We start from the raw sequence: 25,558 nt of genomic DNA on the forward strand, positions 1-25,558 counted from the left end.
AATATTATATGTGAAACGAGAGCATGTTAGAGGAGGTCCGTGCACTGCACTCAACAAAACTCAGCAGAGACACATCCAGTCCATGTTTCCATATTGTATTCTGGGACTTGCCCTGACCTTGTGATTGTGTAAACAGAACAGGACTGCCTGTTCCAGAATGCAAAGCAAAAATATAGACTGGATGAGAGACTCGTGCATTCACTTGGGAACCTTGATAGCTCTGCTCATGCTTTGCTCTTCAAGTGCAGTCACAACCTAAATTGTCACTCTGTGACTATCCCTGCGCTCCAGAAGTGGAAGCAGGGCCGAAGTGGCCATACCGGTCTTCGGGCGTTTCTCCGGGAGACTGGAATGACAGGAGCCGTTTTTTTTACTGGAGGCCACTTTTGCAGTGGTGCTGCAGTATAGGCCCCTAGTAACAATAGCAGCAAGCAGTGCTTAATTTGAGACGGTGCTTTCCGGTGCTGAGCACCAGCACCTAATTGGTTTCCGGTGCTCGGCACCGGCACCTAAATTGCCAACACCACACTTAGGGTCGTCTGCCACAAGGTGGCGCTGCTCATGTAATTTAGAGAAGAGCAGTATAACAGTTGTTTGGGAAAACAATATCCATTTAAAACAAGCATTTGCAATGCAATAGGTCTCGCATTTACGAGAGTTTGAGCTATTGGCACTGTAAATGACAATTCCTTCTATTTATGTGTTGATTTTTAAAACATAAATAAAGGGCATTGTCATTTACAATGCCACTAGCGTGACCTCTCGCAAATGCGAGACCTACTGCATTGCAAATACTTGTTTTAACTATACATTTGGGGCATGGAGGAGAGGCCATATTATGTATGGCTCCTCCATTAGGCATTCCGGCATTTGAACAAATTTCCACAATGAAGAAAGTCAGCCTGACAAAATGTTATTATGGGGAAATGTCAAAATGAAGAAATACCGGTAACCAGAAAAATAGTATACTTTTGTGAAAAGGTATATGGCTATTTAAAAAAAGATTGGGGGTTTAGAACAGCAGCATAAGGGATAGACAAGGAAGGTAGACAAGAAAGGTAAAAGAAATGGAGGAGGAAGGGGAGAGAGAAAGATCTGGAGTGGATGGGTGGAACTTTCCTGAGAAGGTCCGTTTCTTCTGTAGGATGCAACAGACGCTTAGCTTCATCGCCTAAAAATGAAAGCAGGCTTCTTTGCGGCACACCACCATGTCACTTTGATGCTTACCCTATGAGACCGGCACAGGAGACTGCTAATTTAAAGTTAAAATACAGACTTTTCGGATTGATTGAAAATAGAAGATTTACATGGGTTTCCATACCTGTTTCTATGTATACCTGCTTACTAAGAAGCAAACAAACACTTCCTTTAAAATGAAATGCAATGATTGCATATTTTTAAAATTTTTATTGCAAACAAGTGGTTTCACGTGTAGGCAACTGCATTGTTTCCTTCTTTTTTGTGGCATTTGCTTGCAATAATAAAAAAAAAACACCCTGCTAGCCACGGTCAAATCTATTGTTTTTGCCAATGCTTGTTTGTAGTAATTACTTAAGTGTGACCCTCAGAAACTAACAACTGTATTTGGCGATGGTCACATCTAAAAAAACAGGAACTGCTGCCTGTCACACAACATCACAACAAACTGAGTTTGGAAACGACGTCATTCAGAATTAACTGGCAACAGAATCTCCTCAGATTTTTGGGAGGGTGCAGAATCCACAGCGGAATTCCCTTCACCATGTATAAAGTATGGTGTAGATAATTCCATCAAAGGATCTGTTCCTCCAGAAGGAAGAGGAAGAGGATTTTCTGTTACCTGCCAAAAGAATAACTTTAATATCGTATATCTGGTGCAGCCTCTGAGAGTGAGCGTGACTTTTCACATAAATAGGAAATGTTTGTTAGTGGTAATTAGTCGAATTTGTGTTCTCAGACAAACAAAATGGAAATTAATGATCGGAGGGGCAGCACACTATTTTAATTCTGCAAGAGCAACTGAAGAGACCTCTGCACAGGCGCCTCACAGAGCTCCGGCTGCAAAATTCTAGACTATTTTTAAGCAAGGGCGCCAAAGCTGTATTACACAAGTTACTATAGCAACCACGAACTATTTACTTCCTTCTCGTGTTTGGATGACCTAACCTGAAAGCAATTCACGTCATTAAAATAACCAAGCAAGACTTGTGACATGCATTTAAAAAATAAACAAATAACACTCTTCTCTTCCAAGGTAACCCTAGGCTGTTTAACCCAAGAAGACAAATAAGAACTTTAAATTCGCTTTTTACAAAGTTATAAACAGCTCTCACAAAGAGAAAGAATGCGAAAAGGAAGAGATGGAGACTGAAATAAAGAACAAGCTGTCGCCATTGTGAGGGAAGTGGGATAAGGGAGGGGGTGGCAAATGGTGAGCTCATTTCGCGACCGCTTTGATGTTCTCATCAAAGCGGCCGCGAAATTAGCTTTTGTAAACGGGGGATTTGAAAGTGCAAACTAGTGCTTTCAGGCTGCCAAATGGTGCGCGCGCCCGGCGCACATGCACTGTATTTGGAGGCCTGAAAAGCACTAGTTTGCACTTCCAGATCCCCCTTTTACAAAAGCTCTCGCGAGAGCAGCGCTAAAGCGCTGGCTCAGGCGAGACCTAAAAATGCTCATATCTGCCTCCCCAGCCATTCCTTTAGCTTTGGGGACTTGGAATAATCTGAACTGTCACATTTGCATGCGAGAGAGATGGCTAGTAGTCGTTTTGACAGCAATGACAAGGGCGATGGGTGGTGCAAGCTGCAGTGGCCTCCTGGTCAGAGCCCTGGCACTTCATATTTTACAAATCAAGCACTGGCAGCAAGCCAGCATAATCCACTCACTTTGGTTTCCAGTCTCCAGGGCCCACCATCTCTGGTCAGGCCTGCTCACTACGCACTGTGCAGGGACTGGTCTGACAAAATTGCCAGGGCTATTTTGGGTTCCCAGTCCCTCCTTGAGTGGATAGCAACTTGTTTTGCACATGCTGCAGGAAAGAAGCACACACTAAAGAGAGGAGACACTAAAGCTCTTGTTTGTCATTGCTCTGCTCGTTGAGGTGACAATGTCCACAGACAGGGCCAGCTTCAGTGCAGGTAGCGCCTGGTGCTACAACCATTTTTGCACCCCCCACAACCTATGACCGCCTCCTCGGATTCTTCACTCGTCGCTTCCTCCTCGAGTGATCGCTCCCCTGCCTGCGCTCTCTGTGCAACGTGGTATCGTTATTTCAAAGCTGCACTGTTTGGCGATTTTAAAGCGTGTGCATTTCTTTGCCATTACTCGCTCATTTTAAGTAGACCTGTGCATTGTTTGTGTGAGCCCCCGGCGCCCTGCTCTGCCCTCCCCTCCATTTTGAGCTTGTTGTTGTTGTTGTGCTCCGTCCCTTGAGCCCGCCACGCCTCCCAGCTGAGCCGCCCTCCCACTAGCATTAAAGCGCGTCCTCTGACCACGCAGCGCTGTGATTCACTCGTCGCTTCCTCCTCGAGTGATCGCTCCCCTGCCTGCGCTCTCTGTGCAACGTGGTATCGTTATTTCAAAGCTGCACTGTTTGGCGATTTTAAAGCGTGTGCATTTCTTTGCCATTACTCGCTCATTTTAAGTAGACCTGTGCATTGTTTGTGTGAGCCCCCGGCGCCCTGCTCTGCCCTCCCCTCCATTTTGAGCTTGTTGTTGTTGTTGTGCTCCGTCCCTTGAGCCCGCCACGCCTCCCAGCTGAGCCGCCCTCCCACTAGCATTAAAGCGCGTCCTCTGACCACGCAGCGCTGTGATTCACTCGTCGCTTCCTCCTCGAGTGATCGCTCCCCTGCCTGCGCTCTCTGTGCAACGTGGTATCGTTATTTCAAAGCTGCACTGTTTGGCGATTTTAAAGCGTGTGCATTTCTTTGCCATTACTCGCTCATTTTAAGTAGACCTGTGCATTGTTTGTGTGAGCCCCCGGCGCCCTGCTCTGCCCTCCCCTCCATTTTGAGCTTGTTGTTGTTGTTGTGCTCCATCCCTTGAGCCCGCCACGCCTCCCAGCTGAGCCGCCCTCGCCCCTCCCCCTCCACTCTCCATATATGACAGTAGTTCCCGCGCGCAGCGTTTACGCGCAGCGCCCGCGCCCAACCCGCGCCGAACGTGCGCCAAAGGTAAGCCCGTCTACGCCCGTCCGCGCCTGGACCGCGACCAGCGCCAGACCCCCTGCCCCTCGCGCTGCGCTGCCCTCCCGCATCACCTACGATGCCGCCACCCTCCTAGCCCTCAACCCCGGTCGCGCCCCCAACTGCGTCCAAGCCGCTCCTGGACACACTCATGGACCTTTCTCCTGCTACTCCTGCAAATTCAGCGGCACCGACAACATCTCCGCTACGACCACACCACAGATTCCCGACCCCAACCACCTACAATGCATCCTTCTCAACACCCGCTCGGTCCACAGGCACACCATTGACCTATGGAACCTACTAGACACCATCTCTCCAGACGTCGCCTTCCTAACAGAAACATGGATGAACGCTTCCTCCGCCCCAGACATCACCATTGCCATCCCTGAAGAATATAAGATCACACGCAAGGACCGTACCAGCCACACAGGAGGAGGCATCGCCATCGTCCATAAGAAATCTATCCGCATCTCAACCAGCTCTGACGCCAACCTCGCCAACTCCGAACACCTTCACTTCCAGATCCACATCGACCCCAAGACCACACTCAGAGGCACCCTCCTCTACAGACCACCAGGACCCCGCGCAAAATTCAGTGAAGACATCACGGACTTCATCACTCCACACGCGCTCCCCTCCAAAGACTACATCCTTCTGGGAGACCTCAACTTTCACCTTGAAAAGACCAACGACCGCAACTCCACCACCCTGCTGGACAACCTCGCCAACCTCGGACTTAAACAACTAGTCACTTCCCCCACCCACATCGCAGGGCACACACTCGACCCCATCTTCACCTCCAGCAACCATGTCTCCTTCAGCCACACTACGGATCTCCTCTGGACTGACCACAGCTGCGTTCACTTCACCTACAACAAGCCAAAACCCACCAACCACCTCCAACCAACTCTGCAAAGAAACTGGAACAAAATCACCACCGACCAGATCTCCGCATCGCTCCTTCTAAACACCCCAGCCCACTCTTCTAACCCAAACCAAGCCGCCGCCAACTTCACCCTATGGCTATCCAACACCGCCGACACCCTAGCACCACTGAAAAAACGTCAAAGCAAACCTGGCAGCAAGAAGGCCTCATGGTTCAACGATGATCTTAAGAAGTCCAAGAAACTCTGCCGCTCCCTTGAAAAGGCCTGGAAAAAAGACCCATCCACTAGCACCAAGGACGCCTTCAAAAACGCCACCCGCACACACCACCAACTAATCCGAAAGGCCAAGAAAACAGCATTCAAGGATCGACTTGACAACAACGCCCACAACAGCAAGGAACTTTTCAACATCGTCAAAGAATTCTCCAACCCCTCAGCCAACTCCAACGACATCACCCCCTCTCAAGCCCTCTGCGACTCCCTAGCCTCATTCTTCTACAACAAGATTGCAGACATTCACAACAGCTTCGACAACCAACCCGGAGACCAACCCACCCAACCATTTGCTGAACATTCTCCCCCCGTAAACACCCTCAACGACTGGAACCCAATCTCCACTGAGGACACAATCCGCCTGATGAATTCCATCCACTCAGGATCCCCCACAGACCCATGTCCTCACCACATCTTCAACAAAGCAGATTCCGTCATAGCACCGCACCTCCGAGACGTCATCAACTGCTCCTTCAACTCCGCCACCTTCCCGGAAAACTGGAAACACGCTGAACTCACCGCCCTTCTGAAAAAACCCACAGCGGACCCCACCGAACTCAAAAACTACCGCCCCATTTCGCTCCTTCCATTCCCGGCCAAAGTCATCGAGAAAGCCGTCAACAACCAGCTCGCCGCCTTCCTCGAAGCCAACAAATCCCTCGACTCCTCACAATCTGGCTTCCGAGCAAAACACAGCACTGAGACCGCCCTAATCGCAGCAACAGACGACATTCGAACTCTATTGGACAATGGAGACACAGTCGCCCTCATCCTCCTCGACCTCTCTGCAGCATTCGACACAGTCTGCCACAGCACCCTGTTACAACGCCTCAATAACATCGGAATACAAGGAAAAGCACTTGAATGGATCACCTCTTTCCTCTCCGGAAGAACCCAGAGAGTCCGCCTCCCACCATTCAAGTCCGAGGCCACTGAAGTCATCTGTGGCGTACCACAAGGATCATCACTCAGCCCCACCCTCTTCAACATCTACATGAGCCCCCTCGCGGCCATCGCCCGCCAACCCAACCTCAACATCATCTCTTACGCGGATGACACTCAACTAATCCTTTCTCTCACCAATGACCCCAGCACCGCCAAAACTAACCTACACGAAGGGATGAAAGAAGTTGCCGAATGGATGAAACAAAGCCGTCTGAAACTGAACTCAGACAAAACAGAAGTCCTCATCTTAGGTACATCCCCCTCTGCATGGGACGACTCCTGGTGGCCGGAAGCCCTTGGAAAAGCACCCATCCCGACAGACCACGCACGGAACCTAGGCGTCATCCTGGATTCTTCACTCTCAATGAACAGACAAGTCAGCGCCGTATCCTCATCCTGCTTCAACATTCTTCGCATGCTCAGAAAAACATTTCGCTGGATCCCCACCGAAACAAGGAAAACAGCCACCCATGCTCTAGTCACGAGCCGACTGGACTATGGAAACACCCTCTACGCAGGTACTACCGCTAAACTCCAGAAGAAACTCCAACGAATCCAAAACGCCTCAGCCAGGATCATTTTAGACATCCCGCGCAACGAACACATCTCCAGTCACCTGAAAGACCTCCACTGGCTACCCGTCAATAAGAGAATCACCTTCCGACTGCTAACTCACGCACACAAATCACTCTACGACATCGGACCAGAATGCCTCAACTCACGACTGTCCTTCTACACCCCCTCCCGCCAACTACGTTCTTCCAACCAAGCCCTCGCCAATGTACCTCGCATCAACAGGACCACCATGGGAGGCAGATCCTTCTCATACCTGGCTGCTAAAACATGGAACTCACTCCCCGCTTACCTTCGCCTCACCCAGAACCACCTGGCATTCAGAAAACAACTTAAAACAGGGATATTTGACAAGTAATCCTCCTCCCCTTTCTAAGCGCCTTGAGACCCTCTGGGTATGTAGTGCGCTATATAAATTCTCTGACTTGACTTGACTTGACTCTCATTGCCACCGGGCAAAAGTGCCCCTCATCTCTCCAATCATAAATTATTGCGAAACACACAGCGCCTCTCCCCCCCCCCAGGTCAGCCCCCCTCCACAGCTCAGCTCCCAGTGCAGCCGCACCAGTTGCACAGCCGTGGAGCCGGCCCTGTCCACAGACGAGGGGAGGTAGCATCCTGCTCCTACTCCTTGTCTGGGGACATTGCTGCAAAGGAGGTTACTGGGTGCCTGGAGGAAGCCGGCCTCCTATAAGAGCTACACAAATGATTTGTCACAGAATAGGTCGACTTTGTGGAGAAAATGGAAAGAACACGTTTTCCTTCACCAGTGATGACACACTAGAAAGAGAGAAAGTGGAGCGAGGGAATCATGAGAGAGACAGAGGCCCCGATTCACAGAACTAACTTAAGACAAAATCCTAAACTTACTACCATTTTCGTATTCACAGAAGACACTTAGGGCCCGATTCACAGAACTAACTTAAGACAAAATCCTAAACTTACTACCATTTTGGTATTCACAGAAGGCACTTACTCATTTTGGTATTCACAGAAGGCACTTACTCAATTCGGTATTCACAGAAGTTAGGAGTCCTAACTTTAGGACTCCTAAATGCCTTCTGTGAATACCGAAAGTCTTAAAATTAGGATTTTTCTCAGTTTAGTAGTAGTATAGTTAGGACTCCTAACTTTAGGACTCCTAAATGCCTTCTGTGAATACCGAAAGTCTTAAAATTAGGATTTTTCTCAATTTAGGAGTCCTAAGGTTAGGACTCCTAACTTTACAACTACTAAACTGAGAAAAATCCTAATTTTAAGGCTTTCGGTATTCACAGAAGGCATTTAGGAGTCCTAAACTTAGGACTACTAAATTGAGAAAAATCCTAATTTTAAGACTTTCGGTATTCACAGAAGGCATTTAGCAGTCATACATATTGCATTATTTTTGGGCTAATACAGACATTTGCGGCTATATAGGAGCATCACGTCCCTCTTGTCGCACTGGGTTGTCATTTATATTGTAGCACATGGACACAAAGCATCTACTCAACTTCCCACAAACATTTAACCCCTGCTTTCTAGAAGCTTGGTATGCCTTAACCATAGTACCATTAGATATTTTGCCAAATCAAACACAAGTAAAATGCCTTACAATCTTGTGCTGGTTCTCAAGATTGTAAAGCATCTCAATACCTTTTAGTGCCCAGGTTCTTACAAAGGGGCATAATTCACTTGACCCGGAGGTTGTGATAGCAATGACCAAAAATAATATATGTTCCAACGATTCTATTCCCTGGTGGCATGCTGGACAATGGTCAACCATCTTGGTCTTTTTGTGCCATTTAGAGTTCAACGCTTTAATGGGTAGGGTGCCATGTCTAAATTGAAGATAAGGCTTGCATACTAGAGGTGGAACAATTTAATTAATAGTCACCTCATAGCGCCCACAAGGTTTTGCATCAATAAAATCTAATGTTAGTCTTCCTTTGCTCTGTGTCACAATTTCAGTGGCTACAGACTCTCAATGATGACCTTAGATTCTATCTTGTGGGAGCAGGCTCATCGACTGGGGAGGACTAATAGTTGTCAAGCTCTAGTTTCTGCAAGACTGACTTTAAAGTTCAGAACCAGGGGATCTTCACTACACACTGTGTAGCCGTGAGATCACTTATACTTTCTCTAAATGGTTCTAGGGCTGGGGTGGTCCACAGCTGGTGCTAGAAAGTAAGAAGTCTGTATTCTATTTTGAGCGAGATCTTTCACTGTGCTAGATCTAGTTATGGTGGTATGAATAGGATACTTAGTGGAAGGGTTAATATAGACCTCAGAAACTTGTGTTCCACAATATCTAACCTGTTAGTGTTGTAAAGTGGATTATAAGTAGTGATGAGTAGTGATTTACCACTGGTAATAAGGCCACAAACACAATAAAAGGGTCAGTCAAGGTCTCAATAAATTATTCCTTTGCTCAACCCTTGGTACCTGGCAACGAGCAGGCAGGCGTAACTTAGGAGACAGGTGAGTAAAGCATTTAAAAATACCAATACATTAAATAAGGAAGACATGACACACAATAAAAATACAACTCACATTACAAATAGATTATATTTTTATAAACAAATAGACACCAAAGCAATAAAAATCCAATGTAGGGAACCAGGATATGAATTTTTAAAGAATAAACACTTTTTAGTGCTTAAAAACATATAGCGCCACTTTGGGACATCAGGTCACGCTTGATCGGGACAAAGTCAAAGTTTGAGGTAAACCGCGATGGAGCCCTGGTCGGATACACTAAGTAGGAGGCCTCGGTCAAAATTTTACCTTCACACTTAGGACCCGATTCCGATCTCGCTAGGAAAGCCCTACAGCCGACTCGCACCCGTAGAGCTTTCTGAGCGACTCGGGCTGCTGGGTTCGGAGCGACAGAGTACGACGCAATTCAGCACGTATGGACTCGGGTCACTCAGAGCCCCATTGAAGTGAATGGGAGCCTGTTGAACAGAGCGTACATAGGATACCATTGACGATAAAGGCACGTCTCGGAAAAGGGAGTCCTCTGTGGCGGGGTTGCCTCGGTGCACCCCGCACCGTGCATACATGTGAAGGGGGGACCCCTAAGCCCCCCCACTGGATGAGTCAGAGGGCCCCAGGTGAAAGGGGGTCCGCCGCGAACCCCCTAAGTCTGCTTCCCGGAGGAACGCGCATCGTAATTGCTTGGTCGGAAATCATACGCATTGAGCTGTACGCGTTGGCCATTTTGGAGTCGCTCGGAATGGATCGCTGACGGGTACGAGTCGGTCGTAGCGCGAGGCTTAAAATGCATCATACTTGCTCGCTCGTACAGCGGTACGAGTCGGTCAGAAATCGGGTCTACAATTCGGACTCTCGCTTGACGGATCCGATTCGTAGCCCTTCAGAGCGAGATCGGAATCGGGCCCTTAGTCGTTTTTCTGAAGATTTTTCCCTCGTTGTCAAGCAAGGCACTTCATCAGGCCAGAAGGGGATAATCCACTCAGACCTCAGATTATCGTAATAAGGGCAAAAGAATAACAGGTGGACTAATGATCTGGGATATCCTTTACATGCAGGGCATATGACATCAGAGAGAATATGGCTACTCTATTTGCTAAAGAACACTTTGGTAGGGAGAGTCTCATACCTAAATTAAAGAAACAATTTCTGTGCCAATGGTGGACCAATCTCATCAATGGTGGCTTCAAAGAGATGATAGGGTTTAAAATCTAGGAACTATTGAGTAAGTGAACTCATAGGATTAGACACATTTTCCACCATGATAAATTCCCAATAGATGTCCTTGACCCTACTTTTTGTGATTGAGTACATCTCCTTCGGGTCAGTCCAATAATCCTCCATCCCCAATTTTCAAAATAGTTACCTAAGGGAGCAGAACCAGGGGATTTTACTAACCTTGGGCAATATCATTAGATACCTAAGTCCCACTCGATAGGGGGTGAGCTTCTCGGTGGTCCATAAACGGTACCAGAACATTAAGTACTTGTACTCCATATTGTGAGCAATTTTTCTATAGTCCAGATCAAGAAAAATAGAAGTCAGAGGAGAGCTAGCCGGAAGATTTTGAAGAAAGATCTATTAAAACAATGTCCAGTCACAGAGAGACAGTGTGTTCTCACTTCCCCACAGTTCTGCTCCTAAATAGCTGAAACTAAGACTTTTGTTTTACACATTTCTAATGTTGGGTCCCCTTTTCTTGACACTGTTCTTCTATGGATCTTGGTTATATGGGTGGGTTGCTGAATTAGGGAAAGGTGTGCTTTCTCTATATGAGGGGTCCAGCACAGATATGGGGTTAAACAAATCTCCAAATAATCAAAGGTAGAGACTAATTCAATGGGTCGGTCCCCAACATACATACATCTCTTGGGTGGCTTCAAAATACCATTAGAAAACACCATAAACTTTGTTTTAAATAATTTAGCTCCAAGTCATGCTTGTCACAAAATAAAATATTACAATGTTAGTCTATGAAGCTATTCACTGCAATGGGGAAAAACAGAATTGTCAGTTTTTCCCTCACCAGGGTTTATAAAACATATATTATAATGTTGCTGCTTTTAGTTACAAGGCACCCAACCCCTGGCGCTCCTAGGGCAAACCTTAGGTGTGACATATGTAAAAGCAAGGTAGATTAATACATTGGACGTACCTTTATATTCAAAGTCGAATTTGCATACAATTAAAAGCAGCCTGCACGGCAAGGCTGGCTTTTAAAATGACAGCAGGCACCACAGTAGTACACACTCCAGTGCAGGAAATCTACTGGGTTGCTAAGCCGCCCTGCTCTTTAATAAACTAGGGACTTATAGGTAGTTTGAATCCCCTTGCCTTATTATCTACTAGGTACTTACAGGGGTCTGTCATTCCCAATTGTAATTATACCAAATTAACATGTACTTTTAACACAGAGCACAGGCCCTGGGTCTGGGTAGTAAAGCTGAGGGCAATGTCAGAGTCAGAACACCAGCATGTAGTTGTCAAAATGCGGGCAAAAAGTGGGGGACGCTGCAAACAGGTCCTGATTTCTCACACAACTCCCTCCCCCCCCCCCCCCAGCCAACAACCCAGGGGACTCAGCCCACCCCTGGGAGAGTTCCCCTGGTCTGTCAGACGAGTAAGTAAGTGCAGGAATCAGGCTGTATAATTGTGGGGCCTAATCTGCCTTACACCTTCCTGCTAAAATCACTTCCTCTGTGAAGCTGACCCACCTCTACAGTAACCGGACCCATTCTATACTGAAACGTCCCCACAGATGATACATATTCTTCCTTTCTCTTTACTTTGGGTAGTGGGTGCCCACCTCCTCTATCCCTAAGTTGGCTAGGGCAACATCTAGCTTACCCACAGAGGCTACCCAATACTTGAGCAATCCCACCACGACCAACAATGTCAGGGGACCTAACTTATTTTTGGCCGACGGGTCTGCCTCCCATGCCAAGTATAGTGCTGCCATGAAGGCTAGCACCCAACAGATGCTACTGGCAGCTTTCAGTATGCAGAACCACACCCTTAGCTCGCCACTGACAGGTGACTGAGCTGCTTTAGGGGAAACTGTGGGTTCCTGGAACCTCTCTTGCTATTTAGAGTGGGGGGCTACCTCATCCTGTGGCAAATACCCTACTTTCACTCTCCCTTCTATCAACGCCGGTCTGGTACGCTGCTGCTTGACAGCTGACTGACTGCTCAGGGCTTCCTTGTGGTCAAGTGAAGCCTCACCAGTGCCAACTCTGGGTTTCTCCCTTACTGGGACAGAAGCCCCTTGGCCCACTGGAACTCTCTTTAAGAGTGGCTTACCTTTCCTCTTTTTTCCCCTTTCTTTTGGGATGCCAGTTTCCTAACTGGCTCACTAGGAACTTGGTTTTGGGGAGTGTCCTTGGCAACCGCCCCACTCGGACTCAGACCTACCTCTGGGAGGTCATTGCCCAGGAGACAATGTAAAGGGAGGTCTGCCCTGACTACCACCTTATACCAGCTAAGCGTACCCTCCCAATCTAGGTGCACTATGGCTACAGGTTTGGTTGTGAACCTCCCTCCTTAGGTTTTTGTGAGTATAATTCCCCCTCCCCCTTGGAGTCTCCCCCTGATGCTGATTGAACACCAGGGTCGTCAACCTCTCATCAGCTGTCTCTCCCAGCTCTCTGGAATATGACAGTTTAGAGTCCACTATGTACTGGAATAACTTCTCCTGTACACATTGAATTATGGTGTGCTCTTTCAGAAACAAATTGTACAGCCCTTCATATGTAGTTACTTGGTTACCCTTTATCCAGCCCTCTAGTGCCTTCACTGAGATGTCTTCAAAATCCACCCAGGACTATGTGTTTACCTTCTGAGGAGTGTCCCTGAACTTCACCCTGTACTGCTCTGGAGTGAGACCATATTTCCTGGCTAAGCATTTCTTCATGTGTGGGTAGGATTCAGCATTATCCCCCGTTAGGGTCAGGACCCTATTCCTCCCACCTACTGGAACCAAGTCCCACAGGAGTGAACCCCAGATTCTAGAGTGGACCCTCTTCATCCTAAGTGCCCTCTCAGATGCTGCTAGCCATGTATGTATGTCGCCCCCCTGCTGGTACTTCAGCACTATTCTCTTGGGGAGCCTGGCTTCAAACCCACCGCCTCTGGACATCTCAATCTCATCTTCACCTTTACTGTTGCTGCCACCATTTCTTCTTGCTTTCTTGTCCTAACACTGTCCACTTATCCAATTTTCTCTTTTCTTGAGCTAGCTGTCTCTCTGCAAGGTACAGCTGGGGCTGTGGAGTGGGGTCAAATGTGTTCCTCCCCCTAGCTGTCAGCCTGAAGATAGTGCTAGAAGTGAAATATTATCATCCTCCCGGAGGATGTTGTTGGAGGGGTCATTCATCACTCCCCTTCTACCTCTTCTGGAGCTTCCTCTGTGTCAGAGGTGATCTCGACTAGCTGGGCCATGGCACAGGCTCCTAGGGACTGTATTAACTTCACCTTCCTCATGGTCCTACCACCTGGTAACTCCCTAGCCCTGCACAACCCCTAAGTTCTTCAACAGTGAGTTTGGGTAGCTTAGCCAGATCTAGCTCCATAGTATGCCTTGTTTTGGGTGACAACAACTATCAAACTGAATTAGAACTAATTTAGGAAAATCAAAAAATTGATTAAAGACAGTTTAATCCAAATTTAAAAAAAACATGTTTTTCCACAAACACAATAAAGGGGTTAGTCAAGGTCTCAATATATTATTCCCTTGCTCAACCCATGGTATCTGGCAACGAGAGGGCATATGTAACATAGGAGACAGGTGTGTAAAGCATATAAAAACACCAATACATTAAGTAAGTAAGAAACAACACACAATAAAAATCCAACTCCAATTTATTAAAAAAAGATTGTATTTTTATGGACAAATAGATACCACAACAACAAAAGTCAAATGTAGGGAACCGGAGATATGAATTTTTAAAGAATAAACACTTTCTAGTGCTTAAAAATATATAGCACCAATTTGGAACATCTGGTCGCACTTCAAAGTCAAAATTTGATGCCAACAGTAATTGAGTCATGGTCGGATACACTAAGCAGGAGGCCTTGGTAAAAAATGTACCTTCCCACTTCGGGCATTATTACGAGTCGGGCAGTCCACGGACCGCCAGATTCACGGGGGCGGTCTCCCAATTGCCATATTATGACAAGGGCGGCCAGGTCACCCTGGGACCATCGCAACTGCCAGGGAACCACTATTCCCTGAGGCTGCAATACACTTGGCAAGGAGCCTGCCATGTAAACCATGGTGGAGAGAAAACAAAGGGGGCCCTACAGGCCCCCCTAGTGCATCACGCCATGTAGATGTACATTAGGTGTGCACAACAAGTGCACCCCTGTGTGCATCACCCTCGCACCTGTACAGCATGGACTGCAGCAATCCATGCCAGGCAGGTACTACCTTTGACTTTCACATTGGGTTGCCTATTTCACAGGCACCACCCTGGGAACACCAAAGAACCACCTCCCGCCAGACCAGGAGAAAACTCCTGATCTGGCATTCGGTTCGTACATGGGTTTGGCGGTGTATGAGTGGGGAGGTCCTGTTTCCCCACCGCCAAACTCGTAATGAATCCCTTAGTCATTTCCTGGAGTTTTTTCCCCCAACATCGAGTAAGGCACTTCATTAGGCCAGATTTGGTGATGGTTCACCGGCTTGAATTTCAGCGAGGCCCCGTTCAAATCCTGGAAGTCTGGAGCTGCGGAGCTTTCAGCAGAATGAACCTGAAATCCAGGCCGGGTCACGGTTGAAGATAGCCAGCTTGACTTTCGAAGTTGGGCCAGTCACCTTATGGAGCTTTTATCAAAAGTTGCTCCAAACCTCTGGAACTTCTTCCTGAAGTTCTTTTTGATGGGTCAGTGTCCAAAATACAAATCCAAGGGTCAGGAATCTCTTAGATGGTCCTTGTGATGTCTGGACTACAATTCCCACAAAACACCTGGCCAAATCCTTAAAAGTCCACTGGACTTACTCCAGAATGGGGACTCTTGGTGGAGATGATGGCGGTAGCCCTGTTAATCTGTAGCTTGCAGGGAGTCCACTCCTTAGACTTTCAGAATCAGGCAAAGTCCTTCAGGTGCTGAGTCCCACAGTGTGCTGCAGGTGCAGTACTGGTGAGTGCAGTCTTCTTGGTGCAGGCCAGGGAGTCAGCAGGACAGTTCTTCTTCTTCTTGTCTCTTCATATTTATCCATGGTTTCTGGGTGTCAAGCAGGGGAGCACCCCTGACCAATGGGATGCAGGGTGCTGCTCATGTGTATGACCACCTCCTCTAAAGTGTGGCATATTCCTATACCACAAAGCATCATTCTTTCAAAATCCAAAATGGAGGATTTCTCGCCAGAGGAGCTGGATCAGGGTAACCCAACCTACTGGTGTGGCTAGCTTTCCTAAATACTCCCTTTCCAAACATTTCCCTAATCTAATTACAGAGGCTGCTCGATGTGGCTATCCCTCACCCCTTCCTGCTATCTGCTTTTCAGCTTGTACTTCTCCACCCACAGGGCTTATTAATAAAAACAGAGAGGCCTACCTCTCTGAGAATGAGCATGTGTAATTTGATGCCTAATTACTGGTGGAATTTTGCCTCATGGTCTGTTCTGGGGGGGGGGCACCTCCTGTAGTCACACATTGCTCAAATAGAAATGCTCACTCTGATATTATCGGTCCCCTTACACTTACAAGGTGTTAGGAAATGGGGAGTCTGTGATTAACCCTGACGAATGCCCAATACCTATTGAGGTTACGTTTTAAGGGCAGAAACATGTTGGCTAGACTCAGGGGTAGGCCAGGAACATAGGATCCATATCCATGCAGCTAAATTACCCAGCATTACTTTTGATCCTACTAGGATGCCACAGTAATAAAGGATACTTTTGTGGGAGTTCCTGAGGTACGGTTAGAAAGTATCTGGACCAACGCTATCCAGAAAAAAGAAGTAATATCTAAGAACTCCCTCGGGATAGCTCAACCCGAGGTTGAGTCCGCCCTGGATAGTATTTTCTTACCAGGGTGGGACGAGATGGCCTATGATGAAGCATGTCACATTACATGAGTGAGCCCACCACCTCCAATTCTTGGAACGGCCACTTTGAGTAGGGGACATAGAGGCATATAGCTGGAAAAAATAAAAAACATGAGATTCTGTAATTGGTAATTCCCTTAGGCATTGGGATAGAAGAACACCATGCCATCTTTTGCGTTTTGTAGTATTTTGAGAGGCAGGCGTGGGCCCCTTTCAGCTTCTTTTTCTCTGTTTGTGTTATACACAACACCCCCTTATGAAGATGTCACACATCGCAGCAAGTCACCCTGTAGTGCTGCACTGCCTGACAAGGAAAGTGCAGGCATGCACCGTATTAAAGTCAATACAGCGCAATCCTGTCCTTTCCCCTGATCTGGCACCCTTTTGGCAGCCTACCGTCAATGCAGGCACCCTTGCACCATGGTGCAAGGGTGCCTGTGTTGCATGCAGGATTGTTTTGTGCAGGGGGAGGCACCATCCTGAACAAAACCAAAACTGGGAGGGTTGTTCCTCTTTCTATAAGTGATGCATAATGCAGCACACATAGAAAGAGGAGCAAACAAGGACAAATAGAGACATTTCTTGGTTATGCCTCCCCTGGAAAGGTGTACGATTTTGGCACAATCACAGGTTTACAAGCTCTTGTAAATTTGGGAATGTGTCAAAACCCATGGGAGTTGCGTGGGAACACCCATGCAACACCCATAGAACAACTTCCTAGGGCAGAGTAATGCAACGCAGTGATTTGCGCTGAGTTGTTTTACTCCAGATTTTTAAAGTCCGTCAGAGCCACGCAAAGGGGCTTTGTGTGGCTTCAAAAATCTGACTTAGAGGTTTGCGGCATGCATGTACCATGTTGCATGGTACAAACGTGAAGCAAGCCTCTCATAAATATGCCCCTAAGTCTGCACCTTGGCCCTGACAGGTCAAATTAAAACCTTCAGGTTTGAATATATAATGAAAAATGTGTTCTAAAAGGCATTAAAATGCATTATTTTTGCCTTTTGTTCAAAACATTTCTGGAAGAGAGAACAACCCCCCCCCCCTTCCTGCCCCCCTAAAAAAACTCTCATGAACTTATTTAGTGTACTTGCTCCCTACCTGCAAGAGAGGGGCGGATCTGACAAAAATTGCCAGAACTGCTTTTTGTTCCCACCCCGGCCCTGATATTATGGGAAGGAGACATGCTTATTCTTTCCAGCACAAAGCTGGATACAAGAATCGAGAATCTGCGCATTTTCCATCTTGCATCAATTCTCTCAGCAGATCTCTTCTCATTGCTTAGATTTAATGTGTGAGTTTGGACTTGTGACAACTTGCACCCATGATAATTGCTTTGTGAATGAACAGGTAAGGGCATCACAGAAATTTCTATACCGATCCCTAGATTTGGTAACATTTTACACAGGTGATAAAGTGACGCAAAAGCCACAACACAAATCACTTACACTGATCAACTTTTGTTTGATGTAGAATTGCATTGAACCCAAACGCCAGGCCATAGGCCCAGACGCGGTGCCCTTTGAGTTCTACAAGATATTTTTAGCAGAGATTCTGCATGATCTCCTTACTGTTTCTAGGGCTGCTCAGAAAGACACGGTTCCTGACTCATGGCGGCGGACTACAATTGTTTTGTTAAAAAAAAAAAGGAAAGCCGGAGTTGAGTCCGTCATCCTTTCGGCCAATCTCTCTCATTAATAGTGATTCTAAAATATTCTCTAAAATATTAGCCTCCAGATTAGCTGAGGTAATAATTCCATTAGTATCTCTGCGCCAACACAGATTTATTCCGGGTCGTAACATAGCAGACCATGTCCGGCGTGTTATTGCCCTACTGGATTGGGCTCAGGCCATGGTCTCTCCACTCGGGGCGATCCTGTTGGAAGCTGAGAAGGCATTCGACAGGGTCTCCTGGGGGTTTCTGTGGGCCGTGCTTAGATGGAAGGGTTTTAGCACTGAATATATCCAAGCTATTCGGGCATTGTATGCCTCTCCGGAGGCAGCACTTTGTATTTCGGGTCAGGAGACCGGCTATTTTAATATTAAAAGGGGCACTAGGCAAGGGTGTCCGTGCTCACCCTTGCTGTTTGCTTTATATATTGACCCGTTTTTTAGCAAAATTGAAGGGGATCGGAGCATAGTACCCGTAAGAGTTGGGAGCACAGAGTATGGGGCCCTGGCCTATGCAGACGATATCGTCGTGTTAACATCGGATGTTTCTTCTGCACTTCGGGTACTTAAGGTGTCTGCTGAGCAGTTTGGCTTAGTGTCTGGTTATAAGTTAAACGTGGCCAAGACCCAGGTTGTTCAAACACCAGATATGCCACACTCTGGGACCCCAGTGGTTAGTGAAACAACGTACCTCAGGGTAAGGATCACAGCGGCAGTGGACACTATTCCGGATTTAAATATTCTTCTGGTAATAGACGCAGTAAATACCAAATTAGAACGATTGGATCATCTACATCTGTCTCTCTATGGTCGTTGCAGTGTTCTTAAAATGCTTATACTGCCGAAGTTCTTATATCTTTTTAGGACAATACCTTTAGTACTGTCGCAAAGTAGTTTGGCCAAGGCATCTTGGCCAAACTATAGGTTTTTGTGGGGGTATCGGTGTTCTCGTAGGGCTGCCAAGTGGATGTGCCTTCCTCGGAATCGAGGCGGGTGGGCGGTACCCAATCTGGTGTTATACTATTGGTCGGCAATCGCACAGTCTTTGGGAGTGCCGCTTCTGGGCGATAGTATTGAAGTTCCGCTATGCAATCGCCCTACTATCTTAGAGATCGGTTCAGGTACTGCGGCTAAGGGTATCCTGGTCAAAATCTTAGAGCTGAGTTACTTCAAAAGGACTAGATTCAAGGTAATCAATGCTATGTTCCTAATCTGGCAGAAAATTCGGCGGAATTTGTCCATCTATCATCTCAATGTATATACTCCATTCAAAGCATCCCGACTTCTTTCTCCCCCTATTTTCCAAGATCCGACAATGTATAGATGGCAAGCACATGGATTGCGGGTTAGAGGAGACTTGGTGGGGGATGGTCAATTATTATCTTTTCTATCTTTGAAGGATAAATTTCAGCTGCATACTCACGATTTTTTTAAATATCTTCAGGTCAGAAGTTGTTTGTACAAACATCTTGACGGAATTCCCTCATTATTTGATAAATTAGCTATGTTTGAACTTATTCAAAAGAAAGTTAGAATAGGAATGGTATATCGGTATCTATTATCCAGTCCCCCAGATGGTTTGAGTGCACAAGGCTTAAGGTGGGCAGACAAATTGGGGAAAACTGGTGTGGATCTAAATTCGGCCTTGGAGCTTGCTAGTGAAGTTTTGGTTTCTGGTAGTCTTCGGACCCAAAGCTATATGTCGATGTTCGACTTGTATTATACGCCTGCAAGAATTGCAAAATGGGGTAGCAGAAAGGGGGACCACTGTTCAAGGTGTGGGTTGTATGCTGCAAATACAAGTCATATGTTTTACTTTTGTCCGAATCTGTCTGATTTTCTATCAGACATAGAGCGTTTTATCAATTCTACGCTTAAGATTCAGTGTACTTTGACTCCTGAGATGGTGATAATGGGCTATGATGGCGTAGCGACAACGGGTAATTCATGGTACACTTCTGCGTTTTCGTTTATCGCTATGTCTATGATTCGGTTGTGTATAACCTCACAATGGCTCTCCCCGAGGCTCCGACATTTATGAATTGGAGAACTAGACTGCTTGCTATTCATAAGATGGAATTCTCAGTATATTCATTAAAGGGTAGGCGGAGGCGGAAGCTTGCCTCTAAGATATGGGCTCCGGTGGAGGAATGGATTAAATAGTGGGTATGTTTAAAATGTTTTTCACTCCCCCACTGTGACCGGTGGCGGTATTATGAAATGTTAGGACTAGGCTCTATAGTGTGGTCCTCTTCTTACTCTTCTTCTTGTTTTTTTTTTTTCTGCCCCATCATAGTTCAGTTTATTTTGCCGGGTACTCTTTATGCTGTAATATCTTGTCTCAATGTTTTTTTTCTTTATATTTTGAAATCTTTTTTCTATCTTTTCTTTTTTCCTTCTTTCTTTTTTTTACTGCCATTGAATATGAGATGTAATATCCAATGTTTGTGTACTTTAGTACTGAAAGCCATGACTGTATTGTTTTACATAAACTTGAAAATAAAAAAAAATATTAAAAAAATAAAAAACCCAAGCGCCAAATGATTTCAGGTGCAAACAATGCAGAAGACAACATTGCAATATTCTTCTTGTGTGATATATGTTTTATTATAAGAGGTTACAAATACTAAATGATATAACCTCAGGTGGTCATCTGTGTGAAACAGTGGTCGAAGTGGGGTGAAAAAAGTAGGGGAACTGTGTGCGGAGAATCAGAGGGCGGGAATAATCTGTGGATTGGGTCAGTGGGCTGAGTCAGAGGTGTGGCAGAAAGAGAAAAATATCCCAATATTTAGTATTTGTTTCCCATTTCACTAACCGGTTTCAGCTTATTACATTATTTAATTTAACCAATGGATACACATGTTTATTCAAGGTTTAATATGAGTTATTGACATTAAAATACATTCACAAAGTGGGATACGTTTCCAAACACAAAATGTTCCAAATATCCTTAAAAGTGGAATCGCAAGCCTTTTGTCTCCCAGTCTGTCATCAGCACTTCTCCCTTTTTCCACAAGAGCGGTTCAAACTTGAAAGGCAAAATATCCTAGTTCGCAAATGTTTCCACATAATTGTGGCTCTGCCATATTTGCCACATAATACATCATCTGGTGCATAATCTGACGTTTTTAACTAGTAAAATGTTTATAGCTCAAACGGATCAAAAGTTCCTAAGAAATGTGACATGTGCTGCTGTGAAGTGGAGGGCCCTTTGCAAAGGTTGACTGGTCACCTTTCTCACTGCTGCAGTTGTATGTTCCACTGGTACTAATTAGGAAAAATGTTTGCAGAGACTGTTAGCATGTGTAAAAATGTCAAAATAATAAAGTATCAGAAAATTTACAGCACCACTAATACTAGTGTAGTGTGTCAGAGCACTTTACATCACACATATTACACAGAGACAATCAAACATGTGTGTAAATCACTGTATAGGAGATGTTACATAAGACAAAGGACTACGAGGTGTGGGAGTCACATGACAACCATACTAGTAGGCAGCATAGTTTGATAGTGATTGGTCTGGAGAAACACAAACTCAGAATTTAAAATGCTATACCATGGTTGCTAGTTCTCTTTAATATTCAGAATTGATTTCTACCCAAATTAACCCTTTTGCGGCAACATAAGGATAATAAAAGACTGGGGGATAAAACATAATGCTCTAATGTATACCTTGCAGTTTGCATGCAGCTCTTACTTGACAGTTAAGAGCTCACTGTTCATGTTAGGATTTTAACTTATTAACTGCAAGTAACAATAGGGTGTATCTGACAAAAGCAGTAACCCACTGACCTACTTACAATATGTGCACTTTGTGATCTGCATTTTTACTTGTTCTTAGCAGCAGGCACATTCACCCTCTGCGCTTCCTTTCCATGAGTCAAAATGTCCACTAGACAAAACACCATCTCTCTGTACCAAGAACATTAATCTCTGGAGGTATCATGACATTTTTATCGCTGCAGAAAATTGTTGGAGGCCAGGAAGGAGGCAGCAAGTGCTGTTAAAACCATATTATACTTGCAAACACAATGACCCCACCTGAAGTCAGCGCCAGCCGCGGTCCATGCAGGTAACAGCAGTGGGGCGGTGGGCCGGGTAAGGGGGGATTTCGAGGGACGATGCAGAGGGAAAATGTATTATTTATTTAATTTTCCCGTTGCATCGTCCATCGAAATCCCCCCTTACCCGGCCTCTCTGCCCCACCGCTGTTAGCTGCACGGACCGCAGATGGTCAGCGCCTGGTGCAGTCACACTGCCCTAGAGCCACCCTGCACAATGATCCTATGACCTCAGTGACAGAGTCACTGTCACTCCATGGTGCGCTGCTTCATAGGCCTGTCTGCAAGACTGGAGGTGAATTTCAGAATGAATTGTGGTGGACAGGCCTTCAATGTTAACCCACACATGCCACTGCTAGGGTCCACCTGCTGGTGCTAAGACACCAGGGCTTTAAAGATCTTGCGGGGCCTTCTAAGGTCTAGCATGGGAATGTGCTCCCTCAGTGGGAGTGGTCTGGTGGACTGGTCATGAAGGCTGAACCTGGTTCCCCAGTGCCATATCCTCTTCCCTACAGAACACCATAGTGCCGCACTGCACTGACCCGTTATAAACACCTGGATGTGACTCAATTCAAATCAGGCACTAGACAAGAGCAATATGCTGCCTAACAAAATTAACATCCTATAAAAAGCAAACACTCATAGGGAATGCAAGATTAGGTAAAACACGTGAAATGTAAGCAGGAACAACATGGTTACCTTTTTCTTTTTACACTCATTATTCAGAAATTAGTGAGTGCTTTTGCCTGAAAAGTTAAGGCCATGACTATAGGGCCCAGAAGGAACCCGCTTCAATGCCCATTGCTTATATCCTTACAAAACGTAAGCAGTATTGTTTAAAAAGACCTCATTTGTGAATACAGAGCCGCGGTATGCATTTTGTTTTCCAATTCACCCATCAAGCAGGTACTTCAGTACTTTCAGGAATAGTGCACTTTTCCACCCAGGTAAAACAATGTTGTTCAAAGATCGACGAGGAAACAAAAGTGGCGCTTCACTGGCAAACACTGTAAAGTGGCACTAATGTATTTAGGTGCGAATAAATCAATCTGGCCACCTTGCAACCACTCTGTCTTGCTTCAGTTAGTTAGTTATTTTTCATATTTTGAATGTTTTATTTCTCTCCACCCTGAGGCTGCACTTAGAAATTGAAAAATGTTAGAAAAAGACGAAGTTTCCAGCAAAAGTGTTTTTCTTTTTTGGACCCTTTTCACAGGGGAGCAAATAAACGAAAGGAGGAAAATGAAGGTATTACCTGTTTCTTGAAGTCTCGGTTTTCACTAAATGAATAGAAGCGAGACAGAAAGAGAGGGGATGGGAGCGAACAAAGAGGGGGGGGCAGCTGCCAGCGGCAAGAGAACTGGACACTGTCCTTGTCTTCTCTGAGCATGAAGGAAAAAACTTAGGGGCATATTACCAATGAGGCGATAAAAAATTATCGCCGCTTGTGCGTCCGTTTTCAGACGAAAAGCAGCGATAATTTTAACGCCCTATTAGCAAGGACACGCTAACGCGTGAATCCATGCTTCTTCGTCCTTTCCATTAACGCCCAGCTTTGCATCTCTAATGAGATGCAAAGTGAGCGTTCCTCCCCAGAATAATGGGAGAAATGTTGCTAAGCGACAATTCTCCTATTATCAAGGCTCACTCTAAGAAGCATAGCGGCAAGAAAAGTAGCGGTAACCTCTGTTATCGCTACTTTCCTTACGCCTGCTTTGAAACTGACTTAGCCATGATATCCTATGGAAGGTGGATATCATGGCTAAGTATATGTAGCCCTATCAGCAAGCTATCGCCAAAAGTTGTGCGATTATCGCTGGATTCCCAGCGATAATCGCACAGTTGGCAGCTTGCGCTCTGAATTTTATCGCTTTGGAGATAAGCGTTGATGATAGCACGCTATCTCCGCGATAAAATTCAGAGTTGGTAGGTTAAGGATACATAAGCTAATATTTAAAGCAACAGCTGAATGTAGAAAAAAATGGCATAATGAAGTTAATCTGGACCATCACTTATGGGTGTACCTCCAATGAGATACTTAGGACAGAGGACATTGAAGCTGGCAGAGTCGGGTATACAAGGGTGAGGTATGAATTTTGATAGGAAGTACTCCCGATTTGCTCTGTTTTTCTTGTCCTTCTAAAGATTAGTATTGACTCAAAATAACCAAATGGAGCATGCAGAATAGACATCCAATGAGGAGGAGGAATGTGAGATGTGGCTGAAGATAAAAAGTAAACAATTAGGAGAAAATCACTAAAACTATTTAAAACATAAAGAGGCTGATTCAAACGGGGTAGAGCAATGGACTGAGTGCAGTCACACAAAACATGGTTGACCCATCCTAAAGTCTATTGTTGGACATTATAGTCATTCCAGATTCTGAGAAGTATTGGTCAACAATAGATAGGAAGGAATTAGAGCACCATGAAGGTCACCTCTTACTTTCTTAACTCTTACAATACCAATGTCATATTATCTTCATTCATTACCTTCTGCATCCCTACGTGCATGGACATCTTTCAAGAGATAGTATGGTTTTCAGCACAGGCTTACAAATGATTGAAGAAAAGGGCACTTGACTGTTGTGAACAATGTTGACTGGTCTACTTGGTAAAGAGAAGGCTCTGAACTATGAATGGAACCCCTTTCTGGAAAGTTAGTAGAAAAAGAAAATGGGGTAAAATAAAATAGCTGAACTACAGAACAAAATCCAATCAAGTGCATGATTGGCTGTGGGTAGAGATGGCCACAATTTGGGGTAAAAAGCACATATAGTTTGTCTGATAAGTACCTACACCAAGTGTACTACTCCTGGAAAACTATCAGCCCATGTTGCCCCCTGAGCAAGTATGCAAAAGAAAGCATACCTGATGTGACTATTATGGTGTAAGTGGTGAAGTGAAGAACACAGTGTAGTATGTCATAGACATGGCATACGAAGTGCTTTCCATTGTCATTGGGTCTGAACTACAGAATGTTAACAGTGTCATTCTTGATGTCACTGGATTCTATGTTGTGATTCAGATGTAAACTGGAGTTGCTGCATGGAGTCTGGATGGATGAGATCTCTAAGGATTAAACCTGCTTCTTCTATTCAACTCAACTACATCTGGACTCTTTATTGATGGATTTCACACTGGCGTAGTCGACAGAGAAGCTTCTTATGAGATCTCAACACAACCTCAACCTTAAATATGGATTATCTTTAAAATTACAATTATTGGTAATTTCTGAGGTGCAAGGCTCCTGGTCTTCTGGTACTTGGGAACGTGTCAGTCAACATGGCTTGTGTTTAGCTGAATTCGCATTAAACTGTACAGGGTATGAAGATGTGGCATTCTATATTGGTGTGCATCAACGTATGCTGAGAAGCGAAGAAGTGACGAAAATCGGAGATCTGGGGCGGATTTTGAATATCTGACATAGCATTGGAACAACGTGTATCCTG

Source organism: Triturus cristatus, chromosome 2_2 (genome assembly GCF_964204655.1).
Source record: "Triturus cristatus chromosome 2_2, aTriCri1.1, whole genome shotgun sequence".
NCBI lineage: Eukaryota > Metazoa > Chordata > Amphibia > Caudata > Salamandridae > Triturus > Triturus cristatus.